This window comes from Macrotis lagotis, chromosome 6 (assembly GCF_037893015.1).
Source record: "Macrotis lagotis isolate mMagLag1 chromosome 6, bilby.v1.9.chrom.fasta, whole genome shotgun sequence".
In the NCBI taxonomy this organism is placed as follows: Eukaryota; Metazoa; Chordata; class Mammalia; order Peramelemorphia; family Peramelidae; genus Macrotis; species Macrotis lagotis.
This window is the reverse complement of record NC_133663.1, coordinates 192,700,158-192,718,007: the sequence shown is the minus strand read 5'-3', so window position 1 is coordinate 192,718,007 and position 17,850 is coordinate 192,700,158. Positions and strand designations below refer to the sequence as shown.

Genomic DNA, 17,850 nt, shown 5'->3' with positions numbered 1-17,850 from the left:
TTAAGGAAGTAGGGTTAAGTGACTTGTCCAAGGACACACAGCTAGGTAATTATTAAGTGTCTGAGGCGGGATTTGAATTTAGGTACTTCTGATTCCAGAGCCGATGCTCTATCCACTGTGCCCATTAGCTGCCCCCATTTATACCTTTGTGAGAAATGTAACACCTGGGGCACCCTCCCCCTTCCCTCCTTCATATATGAAATACATAGATAGTCTGCTAGAGGTTCCAAGTACTCTATGAATCATGATTTACTCAAAAAAGCACTGTTCACGAATAGCTACTGATGTGTTTACTTGTTACTAATCCATCAGGGACATCATTAGCTCAAAGTAAAAGCATTTAATGAAACAGCAAGTAAGAAAAGTAGTTCAAAAATCATATTTTCGATAAACTTGGGGCAAATTTTCTCATAATTCTATACATTATCAGTAGAAAGAGTGAATGCACATGGAAATCACACATGGAGGGATACACATGTATGGAATATATGTTATAAGGGCACAGATATGAAGGTACAACTTAGACCTCTGACCTTGTAGGACTGCTAATGGCTTCTGGTTATATCACTAGGCTGCTCCTGCTGGTCCTGCTACCTGCTGGTCTGAACTGGTACGTAGGTTCTGTGGTATGGTTCTCTTTTCTGATCTCATAGAGTGTTCTATATATTCTCTACCACTGAAAATCATGGTTTCTACCAGACACATGATTGTGGAGCTCCTTTGTGCTTCCAGATTCTGGTCTCAACCATTCAACCTGATTCTGGCATCAACTATCTCAAATGAGATGCTGTTTCTTCCTTATAAGAAGGAAAGGGGATCCTGTCATTTGCTTTTTACTGCTTTTGTTCCCTTAAGAGGTTTGGTTCTCACAGGATTTGCTATGATAGACTTACTCTTCAAGAGGAAAATCTTGACTATAGGAGACTTGAAACTTATAAACAGACAGTTTAGTAGCAATTGTAAGAATAGTCTATTTTTAAAAACCTAACTCACCAAGGACAGATTGTCCATATGACTTACTTAGGGTTAAAAAGTCCTTGACCCTTCCACTTAATATAAAATTGCCAACAAAGAAACATTTTATGTACTTCTTTTTTCAGCAAACTACTAAAGTCTGAGATCCCCCGAGGCAAAAAGGAACAAAACCTACATCTTCCCCCTCGATCTCTTTTGTTTTAAATTCCTGCCTTTATTGTGCAATTATTATATATTATTATATACATAATAAATGCAGGAATTTAATTATATATATATATATTTATATGTATGTAGATATGTGTATATATACATATTTTTATATGTATGTCTATGGCCTGCCACAAGCTTTGAATTCTTCTAAATGATAAGAGCTTACCTTTAGGCAAGTACTTTCCCATAACCTAATAATCTAGGGTGCTCCATTTATAAGAAAGGTATAAAACAGGTCTTCATCAATGGGACCTGTTTCCACAACTGGTGAATGAATAATAGGCTTGATTTGAAGTTATATCTCCTTACTCTAAGTTGTACACTCACTTTTCTATACCACAATGCAATGTAGAGTCTACATTGTAGGCTACACAGTTTTTGGGATGCTCATTAAAATATAGTTAATAAGGAATAAAAGGAAGAGGGAAGGGACAGTGTCCACCCTGGAATCAGGAGGACCTGAGTTCAGATATGGCTTCAGATACTTAGCACTAAGTGTGACTTGGACAAGTCACCATCTTCTTTTTTTTCTTCTTCATTCATTCTTCTTCCTTCTCCATCTTTCTTCTTCTCCTTTCTTCTCTTCTTTTCTCAGAAAGAAGATAGACTAGAGAGCAGACTGCACATCTATTTACTCTATTTTTTCTACAAGTGAGAGTTTTGGAGGTTAGGAAGTTATAATTAATATCAGGAGTGGAAAAAAGAGAACAAAAAACATCAATGAAATATTTTACTTAAAATATACAGAAGAAAGTATAGGATATTTAGAAGGGCACATAAACAAATAGAGCAGTATTTGAATGAGTTAAATCTAATATTTACTTTTAAAAATCCTCTAAGCTTTACATAACAAAGATTTATACTGTCCTATACAATCCTATTTATATTTGCATAAAGAAAAGTTTGTTAATCAAGTTCATAATAAAAAAAGGAAAAAACAAAGATTCAATTATATTTTTAGGCTACCATTTCACACTCATGGCTTATTTTAAGCTGAGGGGTTCACTAAAACCTCTTGCTCTTGTTTACACGAATTCATTATGCCTTTTGTTGCTTATACTTGTAGAATTGATTTTTTTAACCTCAAGTATGACTTTTCATTTAATCAATTTTATACTTTTGTCCACCCCCCCCCAATATTTTGTCTTGTTAAGATCTTTTAGAATCATAATTGTCTTACAGTGTGTTCTTATCCCTCCCCAAATTTGTATCATTTCCAGGTTTAATAAGTGTTGCTATCTATGCCTTTATCTGAGTCACTGATAAACAATGTTAAAGAGCACTGGGCTGAGCACAAATCCAGTACTTACCTGTACATCTCTTTCAAGTTGACATGAACCCATTAAAGATTATTAGTCTTTGGATTCTGTCATTCAATGATTTATGAATCCATGTAACTTTAGAGTCTATTCTACCATGCATAGCTAGTTCCATTACAAGAAATTCAAGTACATTTTCCTAAAAAGTAACCATTATTTTCAAGATAAGTGTAACCTTGTAGAAATCACTTAGCCCCCTTAGTCCTCAGTTATCTCTTCTAAAAAATGAGAGGGTTGGACTAGATGAACTCTGAGGTCCCTTCCAGCTTTAGATCTATGATCCAATGAGGTCTAACTACTGATTCAGAAAATAAATTTCCTGTAGGCACATTGCAGGTACAATTCATATTTTTCAGATTTCTTGTAGATAGTTTCTTCCTACTCCTTCCTTCCTTCCTTCCTTCCTTCCTTCCTTCCTTCCTTCCTTCCTTCCTTCCTTCCTTCCTCTCCTTTCCTTTCCTTTTCTTCCTTTCTCATCACTTTAATAATTAATCCTTTAAGTAATAGTTCTTTTAACTTACAGTTTCTAATTCCAGGAACTTCTTTTAGTTCTTCTTTTGATTTTCTATAGTTCTGAGGAAGTTGAGATTTTTTTTCGCCATCAGTTAGCTCCCTTCTGACTTCTATCCTGTGAATTCTTGTTTTTCCTAATCTTCTTCCGCCAGTCTTTGACAAAGCTTCTTTAAAGTTCCCTTGAGTCTAGACTTTAAACTTTGGGTCTCAGACCCACCAGATCCCTCTCTGCTCTATATATCATTTTTTTTCCCTTCCCACTTTAGTTTTAATTACAAATGAACCCCTTTTTCTTCAAATTTCACCAACCCACCTGGGACAGTTCTAGTTCTTTCTTGTTCTTCCTCCTCCCCCTCGTTTTTCACAATTGACTATTCAGTCATTCAAAACACACACACACACACACACACACACACACACACACACACACACACACACACACGTACAAATGCACACACATACAAACACACACACACACACACACACACACACACACACACACACACACACACACACATATAAAGGCAACCTCAGTCTTAGTCTGAAACCAGTCTCCCAAAGACCAGAAGCACTTGGTTGTCTATAAAAATGGACGGTTGCATTTTAACAGAGAAACTTCTGGCTTTTTTCAAAGTCCTTCACAATACTCCCATATACAATACACATAAAAAGAAAAACCTTTTACCTCCTATTTTGTAACTTTTAAAAAATAATGGGAATCCAGAAGTAGCTCAGGTAAGTACAAAATATTTATCACAATCAATATTTTATATACAAAATGAAAAGAAACCTAGTTTTCCAATTTAAAGCCTTCACTTAACTTTTACATTTGAATTGACTGCTTTTCCTTACTACAAAGCTTTCTCATAATTCAAACTATGTATAGTCATTAATTTTATATTGCCATGCTGGTCATGACAGCCAGCATTTAAATGTTAATATTAACTGGGCTTTTAAAGTGCTAGGAAAGTGGCAATATTATATAACTAACTGCCAGGGGTTTATGTATTTTAAAATGAGTAAAATCTTATTTAAAAAAAGAAAGACTGAACTTAACTTCCATTAAGTCAAACTATTGAGTCATTATGTAACTAAGAACTTTATTTGATGGCTATTGGTCAAGGGCCTCTCCTAACTAAAGGCACTTTTTCCTTTCTTCAGTATTTGTAAGGCATCTTAATATTAATGTGCTTAATGTTTGTCTGGCATTTTTTTTTGAAGCAAGGTCTAATTGGAAAAATATCCTGGTCAACTCATTAAGAATTAGAGTTGGAATCAGAATGACTTTGATTCAAGTCACATGTTGTATTGTCTAAAGGACTGCCCACTGATCCATCTTATATCTGTAAGAAACCTGGATGTATGAGGTACTCAAAGGAAGCTCTAAGTGAGACTTAAATGTTTACCACACCTTAGCATATTTTAGACTAGAGTATAGAGATGTGTACAGGAGTGTTATGAGAAATTCAGGACATGAACAAATAGAAGGGAGCCTTTGTTCTTTGTTTTGCTGTGAAGTTCATTATGAGCTAATAGCCACCTCTGCAGAGGGGTGAGCCCTTGGGCTCTGGGAAATTTACAGATTAATGTTTCCAGAGTCCAGCCAAGGCCATGAGAGCAAGACCCTAGCTCTATGAGAAAAAGTCCAGTAAATCTGCAAAGCTAGCCATGGGGTGAGTCAGACTTTTTCCCACCCCAATGTCTTTTTCTTTGTCCTTTGCCCTTTAACCAATTACAAAGCGCAAAGATCCCAAAGCACAGATCTGGCAAGAGAGATAACAACCAGTTAGCAGAAAATATTTGTCTAAATTAGTGATTTTGTGGTTAATCAGCATCCACTCTAGGAAGGGAGGGAAGTTAGCAAGGTGTTATCTGTTATCTCTGCTGCCAGACTGGCATCCATGCCAGGAGTTCTCTACACTGATGAAATCACAGGTCTGAACAAGGGAAAATAAATTTTAATTATGAGCTCTAAGAAGCCAGGGGCCAATGTTTATTTTGCCATTTATGCTGTGTTCACTATTACAGACGTGTTCTAATATTTCCTTTTATCTTGGGTTCATGTAGTTGAAAAGTCTTTGAGTTCTGGCCTAGTGAAAATCTGGAGGTCTGTCTTCTTAGTATCACCATCTAGTTCCAATTCAGAGAAGATCATCACCAAAAGTGAGCCACAAGTAATGAACCTTTTAGGCTTAGAGACTGATGAAACATTTGCTAAGGCATGGAAGGGTTTTAAACAGGAAGCACCCACACCAAAAAATTCACAAAACTTTTAACTGCTGCACTCCACACTAGACTCTACTCTCAGATTTCTCTCTTCCTTCCCCTGGCGGGCCTCCTTGCCTCCTCCCAGAGACCCTGATCTTCTGATTGATTATTGCTGCCCAGACTATTATTTCGGGAAAAGCAGTTGAAAATGTTCTACATCATTCCCCATTTCACTCTTTGGACTACTTGCCTTCTTTTTTTTCCCTTTGGAACCAAGAAAGCCTCTTGAGTGGAGCAGCTAAATAGAGCATTGGAGAGAACTGGGCCTAGAGTCAAGAAGCCTCAAGTTCAAATCTAACATCAGATATTTATTAGCTGTGTTCATTGGGAAAATTACCTAACCTCTTTTTTCTTACCTCAGTTCCTGTAACTATGATGTGGGCATAATAATTGAGTCCACCTCCAAGAATTATTGTAAGAATCAAATGAGATGCTAATTATAGATGATAATGATGACATTATTACCCTTCCCCCTCATTTTCCAGCTCCCTACATATTGATTTCTTCTATTAGATGTAATCTCTTTGAGGTTAAAGAATAACAGGGTTTCTATGTATCCCCAAGGCAGAGCACAATATCTGACACCCAATAAGAATTTAATAAATTCTCCAGTTGGCTATACCTGCGTCAGAAGTTTCACTAGGTAGATGATTATTGAGTCAACACTTTGAATGGAGATGTTTAGCTGATCTATCCTCCTTTCAGTTGATTTTTGTTGTTATTGATTTAAGTTGTTTTTCTTTAATCTATCTCTAATTATTCAATCACATCCTGGAAGAGGGATTCTATCTAGATAGTGAGGTCTTCTGGGTGCTCCTGGCTGTGGATGACATTGTGCTGACTGTATCAAGTCTCAGAATATTACTAATTAGAACTATAACCTCTCAACAGAGTAGTTTAAACATCCACAGGAAAAAAAATTCAATTAATGAATGAAGAATGCTTATTTTCTAGACTGACATACAGGTGGATAGACATATCATTTAATTAGACCATTGGTACAAGTATTGTGGACAGTCACTGCAGATGGACAATGGTTGGGTCCAGAACTGAATAAGAAAACAAGCTGGATTCTGTATGGGGAATGGCAGCAGTTTTACAGATTTTAGGATTTTTTGTTGTTCATTCTTCATTTTGAAGAAAACCAATGACATCAGAGGCTGATATCTTTTCTTTTATTTAAGGCAGTAGGGTTAAGTGACTTGCCCAAGGTCACATAACTAGGCAATTATTAAGTGCCCAAGGCTGAATTTGAACTCAAGACCTCCTAACTCTGGGGCTGGTGCTCTATCCAGAGGCTGATGTCTTTACTCATTTCTGAATTGGAATTGAGGTAGAGTTGTACAAAATCATCAGCCTCACTTTCTCTTCCAGAGTCATTGAAGTCCAGTGGCAGGACAAAAATAAGGACAACCAGTGATGACCTGGGATCCAATGAATGACCTTGGCATCTTCAATCCATCCAACCAGGGGATGTGGGCTAGAGGAACTACAACTAGAGGTTACCTCCAATAGGCTCTGACCAAACTCTAATGTCTTTACTTTCTCTTGACATTGCAAGGATACCAAGAATACCACAGCACCTGCTTCAGCCATAAGCTGCTTTCATGGTTGTTGGAACAAATTGTTCTCATCCACTCATTTTGACAGGGAGGTCTTCACATACTTGGGATAGACATTCCGCTAACTCACTGACAGGTTTGAAGTTTGTTGGTTGCCCTCAATCTGATTTAGCTTTCTCCACACCTCTTCCTGGGTTGTATCTGCTGTGCATTCTACAGCTTCTTGGAGCCCTAGGTGAGAATTAGGTGAAGGTGGTCACCAAAAAGTAGATGAGCAGTCCCTAAGAAGTAAGGTCTCATAAGTAGTAAGTAGTCCCAGAGTTAGGACTTCTTGGGTTCAAATCCTGTCCTGATATATTTTAGCTATAAAAATCCAATGTAAATCATTTAAGATCTCAATAACCCAGAGAACTTTCTAATAGTAAAAGCTGTTGAGTAGTGTCTTGTAGAGAAATTTTTCCTTTCCAGGAAATTTTTACATTTATGAAATTGCAGATTTAGACTAAATTACCCCCTTTCCCAGTAATGCTATATATCTCAAATCATGGAACATCATAACCTCCAAAGAATCTAAATTACAAGCAACTTATAGGGCAGCAAAGAGACATAGGTTGGGCACAAATAAATATAATAACTACAGATGATTTGCATACAAGATATTGCATAAAAATTATTGTCCTAGAAATAGATAATCAGAAAAGTTGGGCTATTCATACAGCCAGAATGAGGGATAACAAATAAATGGCTCATATGTGACACTAATGCTCTGGAATATTAAAAGACTTAAATAAAAGTCTCCAGGATGTTTAAAGGATCCTTGATGGAGAATTTATGAGAAGATATGAATAAGAACCCCACAGTATGGAATGGTTGTGAACTGGTTGAGATCTACCCTGTTAGAAAGAACAAATAATCTAAATTATATTACAGGTCATATATATATGACCCTCCTAACTTTTAATTTCTCTCCCTCTTTAACATCACTATTTTTGTTTCTTATCCTCTGCTTTGAGACTTCCTTTGAAGAGGGGGGTAGAGAATAGTATGAACTATGATTTAAGAGCATGCAGGCAAAAGGATGACTTTGGAAACATATTCAAACAGATTTGTAAACTCATTACTGGGGAATAGAAGGAGTTTCCTTCCAACATCACTAGGCTCACCATATGTATGAAATTCTTGTCTATATCCTCTCTTCAGTTCACCAAAGGGGATCGATCCACTTACGTCAGAATGTGGGGAATGTCTTTACTTTCTCTTGACATTGCAAGGATACCAATAGTGTTCCTAAGCTCTCCAATAGTTATCTTTTACTTGCACCAGGTAACAACTCTCTTCAGTAATCTTACATTTCTTTGATTCCAGTCTTATTTATAATGTTTCGTATTTTGCTCATACCTTTTTATTATCCTCTAAATGATGATTCATCTTAGGAGATTTTTGTGTTCCATGATTTGCAGACATAAAATAACAATGTCTTTATTTAAGGGAGAAGCTTGTGTCATTAATGGAGCTCTGGAATTTAATAAGCAATCATGTCCACTATTTTCCTTTTAAATTCTGGCCCCAACAATTAGATTTTGGACTCATTTATGGGTACTTGACAAAGGTGTGTGTGTGTGTGTGTGTGTGTGTGTGTGTGTGTGTGTGTGTGTGTATAGAGAAGCTCAGAAAGAAAGCATTTATTAAATGTTTACTATGTACCAGTAATGGGACTAAGCACTGGGAATATAATATATAATATTATAATATTATAATATTATATAATATAATATATTGTATAATATGTTATATAATATATTGTATAATAATATAAACAAAATGATATATATGTATTGTCCCTAAGATACTTATGTTCTAATGAAGGAAGGCAACATATAAAAGGAAGCTGAAATGGAGGTAGGGAGGTATCTAGTGGGGAAGTGATAGAGCAGTCAAGTTTGGAACCTAGCAAGAAATGAAGAGTATGTTGGCTTTAGTGCCCTCTTTAACCATCCATGGAATGTAGCCATCCAACCAGGGGACATGGGCTAGAGGAACTACAAAGGAGCTGAGGTTACCTCCAAGGTAAGAATTCCAAGCTGAAGTGATCTTTAAAGGGGCAGATAGAAAAGTCTGAAGTACAACCTAGTGAGAAATGAAGTAATATGGACAATAATCATTCTTTATTTACCTGGTTTTACTTTTTTAATGATTTAATCTTTAATTTATGGAATAAAACAAGTATTTTCATAAAATAGTATAATAAAAAGATGAACATGAAACTGCAAATCTATTATGTACAACCTTTTAAATATAATAAAGTTATCATGAAAGTTTCTTTTTTTTTCCTTTTTTCTTTCCTCTCCCTCCACCCTAGAGAGAATGGCTACCAATAGATACAAATAAGCATCATACATACATACATATATATATATATATATATATATACATATATATATAAAATAATTCAATACATACTTTTATTCATTAGTTCTTGATTTGTGGATAGTTAGAATAATTATTTTTGAATGGCAGTGGAACTAATCTAGAAGGTTCAACAATAAATCTTAAAGTTCTCTGGCAATAAGTTGTCTTCCATGAATATATTAGAGTTGTACAAGATATCATGAAAGAAATAACAGTGATAATCTTGTTTTATGACTTTTTGATGAGTATCATGAGATAAATCATAAAGCAGGAAGACTCCTCTTCTCCCCCCACCCCCACCCCAGCAATGTCATGAAGGAGATCCAGCATGAAGCCAAAGTTGAGGAAAGATTACAGATGGTGAGGTCTTCCAGACATTTTTTTTGGCTGCTGCTGCAACATGTTTATTATGTGCCTATATGCCAAAAAAATACTACACAGTTTACTCCACACATCTGTGTGCTGGCACACAACTTTTTTTCTGGCTGCATCAAACCTCAGGTACAAATCAATAGTTTGAAAGTCTTATCCTCAAAGGTAGTGTGAAAACTAAAAGAAAAATATTGATTTGTTGGTATTTATAGGTACAGTTTAAGTCAGAGAGAGATGCATTTGCTTCTGGACCATTAATAAAAGAGTAGATGGCATCAGATTATCAGATTTGAAATTCTGAGAGAAACCACTCAGCTGATTTTGATTTTGCCTTGGATATCCTTCAATTCCTGCCAATCCTCTTTTAACACATCTCTCAAACTTTAGTTCCTATTCTTTTAAAAATTTCTCCTAGTCTTCTCATGATAGTAAAATGGGAAAAGTACTGAATTTGTTGCCTGGAGAATCTGAGTTTGAAACCTGGCCCTCCCACTTACTACCTGTGTGACCTTAAGTTAATATTAACAGTTAATGTCTCTAAGCCTCAGTAAAATGGAGCTGGATCACCATTCCTACTCTAAAACCTATGATTTTATGACCTCAAAGTACAATATCAATGCTAAATTTTTATATAATCCTTAACCATTGTTGCATAGGAAAAGAAGGCATGAATGAGTTGCCATCTACATTGATTAAGGGAGTAATTGCAAAAAAGACCCAGTGAAATACTTCACTGCAGATACATTCCCCAATTCAAGATCAGAACCATCCCTTTTTCTCTAAATCCCTACACCACCCCAATGCAAATGAAATACAGTTATCTCTTCCACATAGTAGGAGTTAGGGGTGCAGCACCCCCACTATCTGGAAAATAAACTTAAAAATTTTTGATCCTTTATACCGGAAAAGTCTAAATTATTATATTAAAAATGTATTATTTTATAACTCTATACATATATTCAATGCATTTCTGAGTTTCAAAACTATTTCTACGTTGTCTGCTGGCCTGTGTTTGTGACTGTGGTTTTCTCAAAACTCCCCCCCAAATTTCCATTTAATTTCTTTTGACGACCAGCTATCAAAACCATGATGGAGAAAGTTGTGATATGGAATAACTGTACTAAATAAGTCCACATAATCTTCTGACTGTGCCTCTGGTTCTCATTTATCTTTCCATGTTTATTCATTCCTCTCTGAAGTGCTCATGAACATCCTACTCATATAGAATCTCTGGGGAAAACCACTCAATTGTCTGTTGGTTGGGAAGTTGTATTAGTTGGCTAAGATACCTGAAAGTCAATTTAGTTGGTAAAAGAAACTAGCTGAATAGTATTTATCCCTTGTCCTCATTTGTTGTAACAGCTTAGAATCCTTTGAGATCTTAACTGTTAATCTACTTTTTAGCATAGCTCTTCTTTGTCTTCCCAAGATTCTAGGACTCCTCCCTACTTCCAAGGTTCAGTATTTTTTTTTTAATTTATCATCTATTAAAATTCACAACCCTAAACCCCTGTACCAATGACTGGGCCAAATCATGTCAGATGATTTTATATAATCAAAGCAAACGGTATTTAAAACAAAATGCATGTTAAAAAAATAAACATGGATGCAAAAAAAAAACCTAAAAAAAAAAAACATGGAATTGAATCAAACAATAAACATTCTGTTTTTCTGACTCAGCAGGAAAAGGACACAGAGAAATGACATAACATGATGCTCTGGATTAGCCTTGTAATAGTATTCGCTTAGTCACTTCCTTTTCATTCTTGGTGCAGCAGTTCACAAATTTCTGAGCTTCATAAGTGTGGAGTTATCAGGAACTATTTATTCAATATGTTTAGTCCTTGTTTGTGCTGCTTGTACCTCCTTCCAAATGTTGGTCATCTTCACATTCTCTGCCAAGTCAAACTGACCTTCACGTTCATATCAATGCTTTCAATCTCATCTAGATATGACTACCATTCCATTTTATCTCTCTTTCTAATTGTGCTTCTACTTCTACACTATTACCATACATTTCAATACCTTAGTGAAGCTCTCTTAATGTAATTTAAACTGATTAAATGGAATCATATCAGAGTCTGTGCTGGGTTACTTTGCTACATTTTATGCTCTCTTGCCCAGCCTTCTGGAAAATGGAGACCAGAAAATTTTCTTCAAAGAACAAGACTCTATCTTGTGTTAGCACAGAATTTATTAATGGGGCTACCCTACTCTTCCACGATCTTCTTTCCCCTGTAAAAAATTTTGTAGTCAAAAATATTCATAGAGGCCCTGTTTGTGGTGGCAAAGAATTGGAAATCAAGTAAATGTCCTTCAGTTGGGGAATGGCTCAGCAAACTGTGGTATATGTATGCCATGGAACACTATTGTTCTATCAGAAATCAGGAGGGACAGGAATTCAGGGAAGCCTGGAGGGATTTGCATGAACTGATGCTGAGAGAGATGAGCAGAATCAGAAAAACATTGTACACCCTAACAGCAACATGGGGGTGATGATCAACCTTGATGTACTTGCTCATTCCATCAGTGCAACAATCAGGGACAATTTGGGGCTGTCTGCGATGGAGAATACCATCTGTATCCAGAGGAATTTGAACAAAGTCCAAGGACTATTACCTTTAATTTAGGGGGAAAAAAACTGATATCTTATTGTCTGATTGTGCTATGTCTTCTACTTTATGTTTCTTCCTTAATGATATGATTTCTATCACATAACATTCAATTTGGGTCAATGTATACCAAGGAAACAATGTAAAGACTGGCAAATTTCCTTCTGCGGGGGTTGGGGAGGGAAGTAAGATTAGGGGGAAAATTGTAAAACTCAAAATAAATAAAATCTTTAAAAAAATTTTTGTAGTCTCTGAGATTGAATTGGTATATGTGGCTATATCTGTAAACACTAATCCCAAATCACTGGCTTTTATTGAATGGTCAATTATTATCCAGTGCAAGTCTTTTATGGTTAATTATTTAGGTTTTAATGGCTTAGAATGAGCCAGAATAGCACTTTTCTATTCTGGACAGAAACTTTGAGGGTCTTCCCCTCCCAAATGTTTTGTGATGGCAAATTTTGTCTCAATTCTTACCTAGGTCTTTTTTTTTTAATTTTGCAAAGTAATGGGATTAAGTAACTTGCCCAAAGTCACACAACTAAGTATTAAGTGACTGAAGTTGAATTTGAACTCAGGTCCTCCTGACTCCAGGGTCAATTCTCTATCCACCTATCTATCTATAGGTTCATCTCTATTTAAATCTAACATTTAATTACTGACTGGGCATCTTCTTAGACAAAAAGAGGCTTGGGAAAGACCTTAATTTAGAAAAGGTCAAGGTCACATTGCATCCTGGGGACTTTTGTCTTGATGGACTTGATGTGGACTTGATGACTCTGGTGGAGAGAGTTAACTGACAGCTTTGTGCTGTTCTGTATCTCTTAAATCTAATTCACATGCACATCAAGCTATCACCCTCATGCTATCATTGGTCCTTCTTAAGAACAAAGGATGAATAAAAGATTCCATAATATCCATCAACTGGTGTATAGCATGCTTATATGCAATTACATAGCTCATGGCATCAACATTAAAGCTTTATGTAGCCAACTACACATATAAATACAATGCAGGCACATGATGTGAGGCATCCAAGCAAGACTAAATGAAGACTGTGGACCTAATACAAAACTCATAGGCAATACATAATGCACAGCACCAGAGCTCTACAGACTATATCCCAGGTATCAAATCTGGCCAGATATTGGCCACACTTGTTTCTGTAGGGTCTTGATCTAAGAATGGCTTTTATGCTTTTAAATAAAATTTTATTGTATTTTGAAATGCAAAAAACAAATCTTAGTTCATGGTCCATATAAAAACAGGCTACCACTAGATTTGACCCTCTCTATAGTTTACTAACCTTTGCTATAGTTCAAATACATATTTCATTGGTAATACAGAATCTATGACACAAAGAGTAAAGTTGTATGCTATTAACAAAAAAAAGTCACAAGCAATGCACAACATTGTATGTTGTGGTTATATATAAAGCAAACAATTAAATTCATTTTATCCACATGTATTGTATACTTAAACAAGGGACCCTTCCCCTACCCCCTCATTATTTCTGGATAGTCATAAATCAACTTGGTCACCAACCAGAAAATATTGATACTTCTGTGGTAGCCTGATTTTAGTTTTGCATTCCAAGTGTCTGTCTCAGTCCTGAGTTTATAGATCTCTATATTTCTATCTCTAACAAGGCAGGCTCTATTGAGGACAGGGGAAGACTTCTAGACTGGGGGGTTGACATCCCCATTGTGAATTTTTGAATTTGCTGGGTTGTGTCAGTATGAAGATATTCCAATTTAAAATATTGGATGGAAGTAACAGATTGATAAAAATCATAGAATTGAATATTTTGAATTTTAAAAGTTTTAAAAGGAAAAAAAGTTATTGTTATTCTTAGGAAACATCATCTGCCTGAAATGGTATAATGGGAAGGTTGCAATACATCTTTTTTCCCCCAAGAAATTTTAAATATTATTTGTAAGAAACTTCCCATACTATTAATCTTAAGCCTTCCCATTTTTGAATGAACTAAAATATATGATATGATGATGAATATGAGAACAATGCTGTTGAGTTCTGTGGGAAAAAAAATTTGAAATAATTTTTTATTGTCTATTACTAGCCACCTTCTATTCTACAAAATCTAGAAAGAGATCTTAATTGTTATGGTTAAGGAAAGCACCTTCCAGGCCCATTAGATCCCTAGGGACAACATTTGTATACAATTATCTTCCTTCTTGCTGCTTCTTGAGTGTGGAATAAGGGCTAGAATGCAGAGTTTAGACATAGACTTAGGAAAACCTAGTTTGAAACTTGTCTGATACTTAACAAAGAAAGAGACAATAAACCTCGATGAACCTCAATTTCCTCATCTGGAAAATGGGGATATTATCTGTAGGACCAATCTCACAGGGATACTGCAAAGTTCAAATGAAAGAATATACATAAATTGCTATGTAAATCTGAAAGTCCTATACTTTAGGTTGTCCCAAAAGTCATAGTACAGTTTTAAGTCTTAAGGTTTAATAACCTAAAATTACCACAATCCATAACACTGGGACACTCCTTATAATAATGCCAACTAACATTATTTTTTACTTGGGTATTAAGTTGTAAGAAGGCCTGGTTTAGCCACTCCCTATGGTAGTTCAGACCTGCATGTTTTATGATGCTGCTTGTTCAGCTATTGAGGAGTGAAGTGAAGGTCCTCAAATTGCTACATATCTGCCTCCAAATTCATCTGTATTATGAATTAATGTGAGTAAATGCCTTGACACTATTGTTTTTAGTTATCTGAAACTCAGGTCAACTGAATCTGGAATTGTCTGAGATAAAAGGGAGATTGGCAAAGATCCTAACATATTTCTAGACCTCAGTTCTTATGGATGGCTGCTGAATGGCTGGCTGTAAAGATCTGAGTTTTTTCTTGAAAATTATGATAAGAAGAAATTCTCTAGGGGTGAGCTCAGTAGCAAGATAGCTAGACAGTTCTACCACTCTCGCTCTGGAAGACCTTGAAAACATATGATTTGCAAATGCCAAAAGTTAGCTTTTGATCTGTCACTAGAAGCTAGAAATATATAAAGGATCCATTTCATGTATGCCATTAACATTCATTATTGTTAAGAATTTTCTGATCAAATAAAAAGTGCCAGATATTTGTGAAATGTTTGATATCCTTTGGACAAAAGTCTAAGTTTTCTTATTCCTGTAGCCTTGGCAGATAAGGCTTTTAAAAGTGACAATCTACCCCCTACTTCCTTTTTTTCAATTTTATTGCATATTGGTCTTCTCCTGAGCAAACTGCCCCACTAGTTGTTTTCTGTACTTGGAATTTGATTTTTAGGGCCTTTTCACAGATCCTGCCCCTTGCTTATTGTTTCCCTTAACTACATCCACCTAACTCCCTTTAAAGCACAGATCAAGATACCTCATTCACACAAATTGTTGTTAGCCTTCTCTTTACATTTTGAAGTTAATTTACTTTGTATGAAGTTTAATTTTTTATTTTTATTTATTTGTGTATACAGGATATCCCTTAGTAGAATATAAGCCCCTTGAGGGCAGAAGCTGCTTTGTTTGTGTCTTTGTATGTTAGATCTAAAGCAGTGCCTATTTCAGAGCAAACTTAAGAACTGTTTCTTCAATTGAATTGTAATAAAATGAACAAATTGTAAATGGTATCAAGATTAATATATTGGGATATTGTAAAATTAAGTAATAACAATACCTTACATTTTTATGGTACATAGAGGTTTGTAGAAAACTTTCCCATATATTTGACTTCTGTGAAGAAGGCACCATTACTATATTCCATTTTACAGATGAGGAAACTGAGACTCAATGAAGTTTATTGAATTGCCCAAAATCTCACAGCCTGTAAGTGGGCAAAGCTTCGAACTGATCAAAGGTTCTCTTTCCACTATCCCATGCTAATACCCAGAGCAAAGTCGAGAAATCCTAGTCAATGACATAGACAAGGACATTAGAATATTCTTTTCTTAGTTCCCTAGGAATATCAAGTTAATATCTATATATCAAGTTAAACTGAGAAACTTTTCCAGTATCCAAGCTCAATAATCCAATAACAGTAATTCAAATCTCAATGAGAAAAATTAGAAACTGATATTTACATGAGCTTTAATGTTTGCAAAGAACTTTCCAAACTGCCTATTGAATCTCACAAAATTCATCCCTATTTTATAGGAAAGAACACTAAGGCTCATACAAGTTAAGAGACTTGCCTAGAGGCATAGAACTAAAAAAGTTAAAGGTCCCAGTTTTTCCTGACTCCAATTTAACACTTTGGAGCCACTATACTAAATTGCTTCTTACAGATATCAGGAAGCAGAGACTCTGGCCACTGAAAAACAACAAAAACAAAACTTTCTCCTCCCTGCTGATGACTATTCTAGTACTTCACTGTTACCAGACTTTACTGCTTCACCTCATCTGTGATCCCAACGGCTTGTCCACTTGAGTTCCTGCTGTGCATTTCACAAGTGTATTTTAACCCTGATTCAAATTTGAACTTGAGTAATTATCTTCCCCCTGCTTATATGCCCTAGAAATCTTGACTGGTTACAAGTCACTTCCTGCAGCACATTATTTCATTGCATTGGCTTTTTTTGATGAGATACTGACACAATGGCTTCAAGGAATGTCGGTCAATTTTATTGTAGAAAAAAAGTCTCTAGTTTTTTGGGGTTTTTTTTATATGCATGCCTGTATTTGTGGAAATGTATTGTGTGTCTGTGCATGGGACTTTAGCAGGATTCAGAACAAGAGCAATCTACATAGAGATTTACAATAAAGCCATCTGATTCACGCTGTTTGTTGACAGTATCTTGGATGCCAGAAACAATAACAAAGACTGATTCTGATGTTGAAACGAGATTCAAAGGCCATGTCAGTCAGATGTCAGTGGCAGGAAAGTAGGTGCATGGACCTCGCCATCTGAAAAAAAGATCTAAGGAGGGGAGGGAATAGCTTTGGAGTAAAAAACAAAACAAAACATCCAAATTTAGCAGCTACCTGAATAAAGCCACTGAACCTGACAAAGGAAACTTGCTGGTGGTATGATACACTGTAGTATTGATTTGAGTTTTCTGACTGAGCCAAAGTGGCAAGAAGTTAGTGTGTGAGGTGGCTGACAAAGTATGAATGATTGAGGTGAAGGGAAATTTGTGCTAAGATGGCTCTCAGGCAGCTGGAGGCTTAATAGATGGGAAAAGGATGAAAGACATTCATATAAGCTAATTCTGATAGGCAGGATGTATTTCTAGCTTCAAGGAACAAACACCCTTGTTTTTCTCTTACACCTCATTTTTGCAAATGTCATTGTAAGTATGATAGTCACACAGGAAGGGAGAAAAATAGCTGGGTTATGGTCAGGCTGAATTAGGAGCACTGCATAAGAAGTAAGTGGGTTGACTCAGCAGGAACTAATTGAGTATGTTCTCCCTTTGATGTGTGTCTTCAATTTCATTCAGAGTTAAAGAGCGTACATTAATAATATATAAACCCTTAAAAATATTCATTCTAATTCTTCTGGGAATTTAGACCACTAGTAAAGGTGTGTTAAACAATACCTACCACTCATTTCTGCCTGTGGATTTCCTAGGCAAATAACCTCCTCAGAAGATCATA

At 35.8% G+C, this 17,850-nt stretch overlaps 1 protein-coding gene across 7 annotated transcripts in view; it reads left to right on the top strand.

Moving 5' to 3' along the window:
* Window positions 1-4,607: 4,607 nt before the first annotated feature.
* NCK2 (NCK adaptor protein 2) overlaps window positions 4,608-17,850 on the top strand; it is a 236,150-nt gene continuing 222,907 nt past the window's right edge. For 5 of the 7 annotated variants that reach the window (XM_074192182.1, XM_074192178.1, XM_074192181.1 and 2 more), the window contains exon 1: window positions 4,608-4,693. The gene's annotated coding sequence lies outside the window, so the exon portion shown is untranslated. The remainder of the gene's footprint in view (window positions 4,694-17,850) is intronic. The other 2 variants (XM_074192179.1, XM_074192185.1) reach the window with 2 other exon arrangements.